This window comes from Arachis hypogaea, chromosome 14 (genome assembly GCF_003086295.3).
Source record: "Arachis hypogaea cultivar Tifrunner chromosome 14, arahy.Tifrunner.gnm2.J5K5, whole genome shotgun sequence".
NCBI classification, from domain to species: Eukaryota; Viridiplantae; Streptophyta; class Magnoliopsida; order Fabales; family Fabaceae; genus Arachis; species Arachis hypogaea.
The window spans coordinates 92,959,213-92,969,544 of record NC_092049.1 but is presented as its reverse complement, the minus strand read 5'-3'; the positions used below and the strand labels follow the sequence as shown (position 1 = coordinate 92,969,544).

At 37.2% G+C, this 10,332-nt stretch overlaps 1 non-coding gene across 1 annotated transcript; it reads left to right on the top strand.

Moving 5' to 3' along the window:
- Positions 1–3,847: 3,847 nt before the first annotated feature.
- Positions 3,848–3,955, top strand: LOC112745104 (small nucleolar RNA R71). The gene has a single exon (XR_003173049.1). It is a non-coding gene; the product is annotated as a small nucleolar RNA R71 (small nucleolar RNA).
- The last annotated feature ends 6,377 nt before the right edge of the window (positions 3,956–10,332 follow it).

The window sequence follows — 10,332 nt, the reverse complement described above, 5'->3', positions numbered from 1 at the left end:
ACCGTTGAAAATACATAAGTGATAATGGTCCAGGTATGGCCAAATGGCCAGCCTCCCAAAGAGGTTTCAATCATCAAAACATGATCAAAAGATGTAAATACAATAGTAAATAGTCCTATTTATACTTAACTAGTTACTAGGGTTACAGAAATAAGTAAATGATGCAGAAATCCACTTCCGGGCCCACTTGGTGTGTGCTTGGGCTGAGCATTGAAGCTTTCACGTGTAGAGGTCTTCCTTGGAGTTGAACGCCAGTTTGTAACCTGTTCCTGGCGTTTAACTCTGCTTTGCAACCTGTTTCTGGCGTTTAACTCCAAAATAGGGCAGAGAGCTGGCGTTGAACGCCAGTTTGCATCATCAAAACTCGGGCAAAGTATGGACTATTATATATTGCTGGAAAGCCCTGAATGTCTACTTTTCAACTCAATTGAGAGCACTCCATTTGGACTTTTGTAGCTCCAGAAAATTCACTTTGAGAGCAGGGAGGTTAGAATCCAACAGCATTTGCAGTCCTTCTTCAGCCTCTGAATCTGATTTTTACTCAAGTCCCTCAATTTCAGCTAGAAATTACCTGAAATCACAGAAAAAAACACAAACTCATAGTAAAGTCCAGAAATGTGAATTTTATTAAAAAACTAATAAAAATATACTAAAAACTAACTAAATCATACTAAAAACTATGTAAAAATAATGCCAAAAAGCGTATAAATTATCCGCTCATCACAACACCAAACTTAAATTGTTGCTTGTGCCCAAGCAACTGAAAATCAAATAGGATAAAAAGAAGAGAATATACTATAAATTCCAAAATATCAATGAAACGTAGCTCCAATCAGATGAGCGGGACTAGTAGCTTTTTGCCTCTTGAATAGTTTTGGCATCTCACTTTATCCATTGAAGTTCAGAATGATTGGCATCTATAGGAACATAGATTTTAGATAGTGTTATTGATTCTCCGAGTTCAGTATGTTGATTCTTGAACACAGCTACTTTATGAGTCTTGGCCGTAGCCCTAAGCACTCTGTTTTCCAATATTACCACCGGATACATACATGCCACAGACACATAACTGGGTGAACCTTTTCAGATTGTGACTCAGCTTTGCTAAAGTCCCCAATTAGAGCTGTCCAGGGTTCTTAAGCACACTCTTTTTTTTGCTTTGGACCTTGACTTTAACCGCTCAGTCTCAAGTTTTCACTTGACACCTTCACGCCACAAGCACATGGTTAGGGACAGCTTGGTTTAGCCGCTTAGGCCAGGATTTTATTCATTTAGGCCCTCCTATCCACTGATGCTCAAAGCCTTGGATCCTTTTTATTACCCTTGCCTTTTGATTTTAAGGGCTATTGGCTTTTTGCTCTTGCCTTTTGGTTTAAAGAGCTTTTGGCTTTTTCTGCTTGCTCTTTCTTTTTCATTTTTTTTCGCCATTTTTCTTTTCTCTTTTTTTTTTTCTTCGCAAGCTTTTGTATTCACTGCTTTTTCTTGCTTCAAGAATCAATTTTATGATTTTTCAGATTATCAATAACATTTCTCCTTTTTCATCATTCTTTCAAGAGCCAACATATTTAACATTCATAAACCACAATATCAAAAGACATATGCACTGTTCAAACATTCATTCAGAAAACAAAAAGTATTGTCACCACATCAAAATAATTAAACTAGTTTCAAGGATGAATTCGAAACCATGTACTTCTTGTTCTTTTGATTTTTTTAGAACAGTTTTCAATTAAGAGAGGTGATGGATTCATAGGACATTCATAGCTTCAAGATATAGACACTTAAACACTAATGATCATGTAATAAAGATACAAACATAAATAAACATGAAGCATAGTAAACGAAAAACAGGAAAATAAGGACAAGGAGATTAAGGAACGGGTCCACCTTAGTGAGGGTGGTGTCTTCCTCTTCTTGATGCTTCTTTCTGGCGTTTAAACACCAGTAATCTCTTCTTCCAGGGTGAGCTGTTTTTAATGCTGTTTTTCATTCTGTTTTTGATTTTTCAGTAGGTTTTGTGACTTCACATGATCATCAACCTAAAAAAAATAAAATAACAATAGAAAATAAATAGATATAATTAAATAATATTGGGTTGCCTCCCAACAAGTGCTTCTTTAAAGTCAATAGCTTGACAGTGAGCTCTCATGGAGCCTCACAGATGTTCAGAGCATTGTTGGGACCTCCCAACACCAAACTTAGAGTTTGAATGTGGGGGTTCAACACCAAACTTAGAGTTTGGTTGTGGCCTCCCAACACCAAACTTAAAGTTTGACTGTGGGGGCTTTGGTTGACTCTGCAGTGAGAGAAGATTTTCATGCTTCCTCTCCATGGTTACAGAAGGCGATTTTTGAGTTTTAAACATAAGATTGTCCTCATTCAGTTGAAGGGCCAATTCTCCTCTGTCCACATCAATCACAGCTCTTGCTGTGGCTAGGAAGGGTCTTCCAAGGATGATGGATTCATCCTCTTCCTTCCCAGTGTCTAGGATTATGAAATCAGCAGGGATGTAAAGGCCTTCAACCTTGACTATCACGTCCTCTACTAGTCCATAAGCCTATTTTCTTGAGTTGTCTGCCATCTCTAATGAGATTCTGGCAGCTTACACCTCAAAGATTCCAAGTTTCTCCATTACAGAGAGTGGCATTAAGTTTATTCCTGACCCCAGGTCATACAGAGCCTTCTCAAAGGTCATGGTGCCTATGTTACAGGGAATTAGGAATTTACCAGGATCCTATTTCTTTTGAGGTAGAGTTTGCTGAACCAAGGCATTTAGTTCCTTGATGAGCAATGGAGGTTCATCCTCCCAAGTCTCATTACCAAATAATTTGGCATTCAGCTTCATGATTGCACCAAGGTGTTTAACAGCTTGCTCTTCAGTAATGTCTTCATCCTCTTCAGAGGATGAATACTTATCAGAGCTCATAAAGGGCAAAAGGAGGTTCAATGGAATCTCTATGATCTCTAGATGAGCCTCAGATTCCTTTGGTTCCTCAAAGGGAAACTCCTTATCGGTCAGTGAACGTCCCAGGAGGTCTTCCTCACTAGGATTCACGCCCTCCTCCTCTACTTTGGGTTCGGCCACACCAAGCAAGGTAATGGCCTTGCACTCTCTTTTTGGATTCTCTTCTGTATTGCTTGGGAGAGTACTAAGAGGGGTTTCAGTGACTCTTTTACTCTGCTGGCCCACTTGTGCCTCCAAATTTCTAATAGAGGACCTTGTTTCATTCATGAAACTTAAAGTGGCCTTAGATAGATCAGAGACTATATTTGCTAAGCTAGATGGATTTTGCTCAGAATTCTCTGTCTGTTGCTGAGTGGATGATGGAAAAGGTTTGCTATTGCTAAACCTGTTTCTTCCACCATTATTAAAGCCTTGTTGGGGCTTTTGTTGATCCTTCCATGAGAAATTTAGATGATTTCTCCATGAGGAATTATAGGTATTTCCATAGGGTTCCCCCATGTAATTCACCTCTGCTATTGCAGGGTTCTCAGGATTATAAGCTTCTTCTTCAGAAGATGCCTCTTGAGTACTGTTAGATGTAGCTTGCAATCCATTCAGACTCTGAGAAATCATATTGACTTGCTGAGTTAATATTTTATTCTGAGCCAATATGGTATTCAGAGTATCAATTTCAAGAACTCCCTTCCTCTGAGGCGTCCCATTACTCACAGAATTCCTTTCAGAAGTGTACATGAACTGGTTATTTGCAACCATGTCAATGAGTTCTTGAGCTTCTGCAGGCGTTTTCTTTAGGTGAATAAATCCACCTGCAGAATGGTCCAATGACATCTTAGATAATTCAGACAGACCATCATAGAATATATCCAGGATGGTCCATTCTGAAAGCATGTCAGAAGGACACTTTTTGGTCAGTTGCTTGTATCTCTCCCAAGCTTCATAGAGGGATTCACCTTCTTTCTGTTTGAAGGTTTGAACATCCACTCTAAGCTTGCTAAGCTTTTGAGGAGGAAAGAACTTGGCTAAGAAAGCCGTGACCAGCTTATCCCAAGAGTTCAGGCTATCTTTAGGTTGAGAGTCCAACCATAGTCTAGCTCTGTCTCTTACAGCAAATGGGAAAAGCTTAAGCCTGTAGACCTCGGAGTCAACCCCATTGGTCTTAACAGTATCACAGATCTGCAAGAATTCAGTTAAGAACTGAAAAGGATTTTCTGATGGAAGTCCATGAAACTTGCAGTTCTGTTGCATTAGAGAAACTAATTGAGGCTTTAGCTTAAAATTGTTTGCTCCAATGGCAGGGATTGAGATGCTTCTTCCATATAAATTGGAATTTGGTGCAGTAAATTCACCAAGCATCTTCCTTGCATTGTTATTATTTTCGGCCATGTCTCCTTCTTTTTCAAAAATTTCTGTCAGATTTTCTCAAGAGAGTTGTGCTTTAGCTTCCTCTTCAGAGTCCTTTCAGGTTCAGGATCAGCTTCAACAAGAATGTTCTTATCCTTGTTCCTGCTTATATGAAAAAGAAGAGAATAGAAAATAATAGGGATCCTCTTTGCCACAGTAGAGAGGTTCCTTTATGTGAGTAGAAGAGAAGAGAATAGAAGAAGAGAAATTTGAACACCAAGAGGAAGAGAGGGTTCGAATTTTTAAGAAGAAGAGAAGTGTTAGTAGATAAATAAATAATTAGAAGGAGATGAGAGATGGAAGATTTCGAAAATTAAATAAAATAAAAATATTTTTGTTTTTAAATTAAAATTAAGGTTATAATTCGAATTTTTTTTAAAAAAGAAAAATTAAATTAAATTAAAATTTAAAACAATTAGTTAATTAAAAAGGAATTTTGAAAAAGAGAAAGGTGATTTTCGAAAATTAGAGAGAGAAAATTAGTTAGGTAGTTTTGAAAAAAAGATAAGAATCAAACAAAAAGATAGGATTAGTTTGAAAAAGATTTGAAAATCAATTTTAAAAAGATAAGAGGTTAGAAAAGATTTTGAAAAAGATGTGATTGACATTTATTTTTAAAAAAAAAAGATTTGAAAAAGAAATTTAAAAAGATTTGATTTTGAAAATTAAATTTGATTACTTAACTAACAAGAAACAAAAAGATATGATTTTAAAATTTAAAGATTGAACTTTTCTTACTAGGCAAGTAACAAACTTAAAATTTTTGAATCAATCACATTAATTGTTAGCATCAATTTCGAAAATATGAAATAGAAATAAGAAAAAGATTTTGAAAATAAATTTTGAAAATTTCGAAATTATGAAAGAAAAAATGAAAAAGATTTGATTTTTGAAAAAGATAAAATTTTTAAATTGAAAATTTGATTTGACTCATAAGAAACAATTAAATTTTAAAACTTTTGACTGAATCAAATCAAATTTTCGAAAATTATGAGTGAAATAAGGGAAAGATATTTTTTTTATTTTTGAATTTTTAATGATGAAAGAGAAAAACAATGAAAAGACTCAAAACATGAAAAATGTGAATCAAAACACACAATGCATGCAAGAACACTTTGAATGTCAAGATGAACACCAAGAACTTATTTTTGAAAATTTTTAAGAAAAGAAAAACATGCAAGACACCAAACTTAGAAATTTTCAAACTTTGGACACTATGAATGCAAGAATGCATGTGAAAAATAAGATGCAACACACAACAAGAAAATATGAAGATCAAACAAGAGGATTCATCAAGAACAACTTGAAGATCATGAAGAATGGAATGCATGAATTTTCGAAAAATGCAAGAAAGAGATAAACATGCAATTGACACTATACACAAACAAGAAACACAAATTATTTTTAGTTTTATGATTTTATAAATTTTTTTGGATTTTTCGAAAATTCTTTTGAAAAGGAAAATAAGGATTTCAAAAGTTTTAATTGGAATTCCAGGAATCTTGCAATATTAGTCTAAAACTCCGGTCCAGGAATTAGACATGGCTCACTAGCCAGCCAAGCTTTCAGTGAAAGCTCCGGTCCAAAACACTAGACATGGCCAATGGCCAGCCAAGCTTCAGCATACATAGTTCAAGCATGTGAAGAAGAAGCCTCCCAAAGAGGGTTCAATCATCAAAACATGATCAAAAGATGTAAATACAATAGTAAATAGTCCTATTTATACTAAACTAGTTACTAGGGTTACAAAAATAAGTAAATGATGCAGAAATCCACTTCCGGGCCCACTTGGTGTGTGCTTGGATTGAGCATTGAAGCTTTCACGTGTAGAGGTCTTCCTTGGAGTTGAACGCCAGTTTGTAACCTGTTTCTGGCGTTTAACTCTACTTTGCAACCTGTTTCTGGCGTTTAACTCCAGAATAGGGTAGAGAGCTGGCGTTGAACGCCAGTTTGCGTTGTCTAAACTCGGGCTAAGTATGAACTATTATATATTGTTGGAAAGCCCTGGATGTCTACTTTCTAACATAATTAAGAGCGTGCCATTTGCACTCCTGTAGCTCCAGAAAATCCACTTTGAGTGCAGGGAGGTCAGAATCCAACAGCATCTGCAGTCCTTCTTCAGCCTCTGAATCTGATTTTTGCTCAAGTCCCTCAATTTCAGCCAGAAATTACCTGAAATCACAGAAAAACACACAAACTCATAGTAAAGTCCAGAAATGTGAATTTTATTTAAAAAGTAATAAAAATATACTAAAAACTAACTAAATCATACTAAAAATTATGTAAAAACAATGCCAAAAAGTGTATAAATTATCCACTCATCAGTTCCTACAAGAACATTTACAGGGTGGCGTATGTGTATTGACTACAGAAGGCTCAATACAGCCACCAGGAAGGATCACTTTCTTTTACCATTTATAGACCAGATGCTGGAGAGACTAACAGGTCATGAATATTACTGCTTTTTGGATGGCTATTCAGGATACAACCAAATTGCAGTAGATCCTCAGGACCAAGAGAAAACAACATTCACATGTCCATCTGGAGTATTTGCATACAGAAAAATGCCTTTTGGTCTATGCAATGCACCTACAACCTTTCAAAGGTGCATGCTCTCTATCTTCTTTGATATGGTAGAGAAATTTCTGGAAGTTTTCATGGATGACTTCTCAGTATTTGGAGACTCATTTAGCTCCTGTCTTAACCATCTTGCACTTGTTCTGAAAAGATGCCAAGAGACTAACCTGGTTTTAAATTGGGAAAAATGTCACTTTATGGTGACTGAAGGAATTGTCCTTGGGCATAAAATTTCGAACAAGGGAATAGAGGTGGATCAAGCTAAGGTAGAGGTAATTAAAAAATTACCACCACCCACCAATGTTAAGGCAATTAGAAGCTTTCTGGGTCATGCAGGATTCTATAGGAGGTTTATAAAGGATTTTTCAAAAATCGCAAAACCTCTGAGCAATCTGCTAGTTGCTGACATACCATTTGTCTTTGACATAGGGTGTTTGCAGGCCTTTGAGACTCTGAAGGCTAAGTTGGTCACAACACCTGTCATTTCTGCACCAGACTGGACATTACCATTCGAACTAATGTGTGATGCCAGTGACCATGCCATTGGTGCAGTATTGGGACAGAGGCATAACAAGCTTCTGCACGTCATTTACTATGCTAGCCGTGTTTTGAATGACGCACAGAAGAATTATACAACCACAAAAAAGGAGTTGCTTGCAGTGGTTTATGCCTTTGACAAGTTCAGATCTTATTTAGTGGGATCAAAAGTGATTGTGTACACTGACCATGCTGCTCTAAAATATCTCCTCACAAAGCAGGATTCAAAACCCAGACTCATAAGATGGTTGTTGCTTCTGCAAGAGTTTGATATAGAAATAAGAGACAGAAAAAGGACAGAGAATCAAGTAGCTGATCACCTGTCCCGGATAGAACCAGTAGCAGGAGCATCCCTCCCTCCTACTGAGTTCTCTGAAACCTTTCTAGATGAGTATTTGTTTGCTATTCAGGAAGCTCCGTGGCTTGCAGACGTTGCAAACTATAAGACTCAAGGTTCTCCTTCTGTAACCATGGAGAGGAAGAATGAAAAGCTTCTCTCAATACAGAGTCAAACAAAACCCCCACATTCAAACTCTAAGTTTGGTGTTGGGAGGCCACAACCAAACTCTAAGTTTGGTGTTGAGAGGCCACAACCAAACTCTAAGTTTGGTGTTTAGAGGCCCCAACCCTGCTCTGATTATCAGTGAGGCTCCATGAGAGCTCACTGTCAAGCTATTGACATTAAAGAAGCGCTTGTTGGGAGGCAACCCAATGTTATTTAATTATATCTATTTATTTTCCATTGCTATTTTATGTTTTCTTTAGGTTGATGATCATGTGAAGTCACAAAAATAATTGAAAAATCAAAACTAGAATGAAAAACAGCATTAAAAATAGCTCACCCTGGAGGAAGAGCTTACTAGCGTTTAACGCCAGAAAGAAGCATCAAGCTGGCGTTAAACACCAGAAACAAGCACCAGACTGGCGTTTAACGCCAGAACAGAGCATCAAGTTGGCGTTTAACACCAAGAAAGGGAGAAAAGCTGGCGTTTAACACCAGAAACAAGTAGCAGTCTGGCATTAAACGCCAGGATTGCACACTAAGGGCGTTTTTCCACGCCTCAATAGAGCAGGGATGATAAGTCCTTGACCCCTCAGGATCTGTGGACCCCATAGGATCTCCACCAACCTCAACTCATTCTCTCTTTCCCAGGATCCCCACCTACCTCACCATTCCAATTCAAACCATTCCCCTCCCAAACCCACCCATTCACACACCTCCATCTCTTCCACTTCTCCTTCTACTCCCTTCTATCTTCTTTTGATTGAGGACGGGAAAACCTTTTAAGTTTGGTGTGGAAAAAAGTGTTGCTTTTTGTTTTTCCATAACCATTTATGGCACCTAAGGCCGGAGAAACCTCTAGAAAGAGGAAAAGGAAGGCAGTTGCTTCCACCCCCGAGTCATGAGAGATGGAGAGGTTCATCTCAAGGGTCCATAGTTCATTGGTAGAGCATTTGACTGCAGATCAAAGAGCCATGAGGGAGGAGCAACAAAGACAAGGAAGAGACATAGAGGAGCTCAAGAGCACCATTGGTTCTTCAAGAGGAAGAAGACGCCACCTTCACTAAGGTGGACCCGTTACTTAATCTCCTTGTCTATTTGTTTTTCTGTTTTTCGATTTATATGCTTTATGTTTTATCTATGTTTTGTCTTTATTACATGATCATTAGTGTCTAGTGTCTATGTCTTAAAGATATGAATTTCCTATGAATCCATCACCTTTCTTAAATGAAACATGTTTTCTGAAAAAGAAAAAGAAGTACATGAATTTCAAATTTTAAAATAGTTTAATTATTTTGATGTGGTGGCAATACTTTTTGTTGTCTGAATGAATGCTTGAACAGTGCATATTTTTGAATTTGTTGTTTATGAATGTTAAAATTGTTGGCTCTTGAAAGAATAATGGAAAAGGAGAAATGTTATTGATAATCTGAAAAATCATAAAAATGATTCTTGAAGCAAGAAAAAGCAGTGAATAGAAAGCTTGAAAAAAAGGCGAAAAAAATAAGAAAAAGAAAGAAAAAGAAAAAAAGCAAGCAGAAAAAGCCAATATCCCTTTAAACCAAAAGGCAAGGGTAAAATAAAAAGGATCCAAGGCTTTGAGCATCAGTGGATAGGAGGGCCTGATGACATGTCATCATGTCATATTTTTCTATGCTTTTTCATACAAGAAATAGATGATTTGTGCTTAAATATTGAATGCTTTTGTGCTTAAATGGTATATTTTCTTGATCTTTTAATTTTATAAATCTTGTAGGATATAAGAAGAAAAAGAAGCAAAGAAGTACAAAATAAGCTAAAAAGGAGAAAAAAAGAGCTTTAGGGCACACTTTGAAGTTGGAGCACACTTTGGAGCCCTAGGCCACGCTTTTAAAAGCGTGGCCCATGACCAAATTAAAGGAGAATAGGCAATCAGCACACAAAGCTCCGCTCTTGGCAAGAGCAGAGCTTTATCGTGATGTTAATTGGGCTTTGAAGCAAAATTTTCGCTAAGTTAAAACCTGGGCGCTCACAGCATGACCATGCCTCCTTCAAAGGGCTATAACGTGAGCTACAGACGTCCGATTGATGTTCTTTCAGTTGCGTTAGAAAGCTTACATTCAGAGCTTTCCAACGATGTATGGAAATCCATATTTGGCATAAAATTGGGGTACGAGTTAAATGCATCTTTAAGGACCAAAAACAAGTAAAAAATATACCAAAGTGCAACCACCAAGGCTCGAAACTGGAGCCTCACTCCAAAGCAAAGTAGCGCTCTATATCATTATTGTGCTCCGCTCTCTTGGAGAGCATTGTCATGCTCTCTCCAAGAAAAAATCAAAGGAAAATGTTTGCTAGTGAAGCCACAAGG